Raw genomic sequence first — 467 nt, 5'->3', positions numbered from 1 at the left:
TGACACTTGAAGCGCTCACCCACAGCCCCAGGTGGGGACGAGCTGGAAAATGGGAGGAGAAAACCAGAGGTGGAAACGCTGAGCCGAAGGAACGACTGCTGTGCTGTGGGCCTCCAGGATTCTCTTGTCCACGGAACCGAAATAACGAAGCTGAGTTTTCGCGCGTTCACATCAAGCACTGTCGTCCAGACCCGCACCACCACAGAAACCTGACAGCGTGGAGGCAGGCTATTCGGCCCCTTGGGTCCAGACTGACCCTCAAAGAACGGCCCACTCTGACCCAACCCTCTTCCCTGTAACCCCGCATTCTGCACAGCTTACCCACCCTAACCCGCACATCCCTGGGCACTACGGGACAATTTAGCTCGGCCAATCCACCCTAACCTGCACATCCCTGGGCACTACGGGACAATTTAGCTCGGCCAATCCACCCTAACCCGGCACATCCCTGGGCACTAAGGGCAACT

The sequence above is a fragment of the Chiloscyllium plagiosum genome, unplaced genomic scaffold (genome assembly GCF_004010195.1).
Source record: "Chiloscyllium plagiosum isolate BGI_BamShark_2017 unplaced genomic scaffold, ASM401019v2 scaf_10156, whole genome shotgun sequence".
NCBI lineage: Eukaryota > Metazoa > Chordata > Chondrichthyes > Orectolobiformes > Hemiscylliidae > Chiloscyllium > Chiloscyllium plagiosum.
This window is presented reverse-complemented; position numbering follows the sequence as displayed.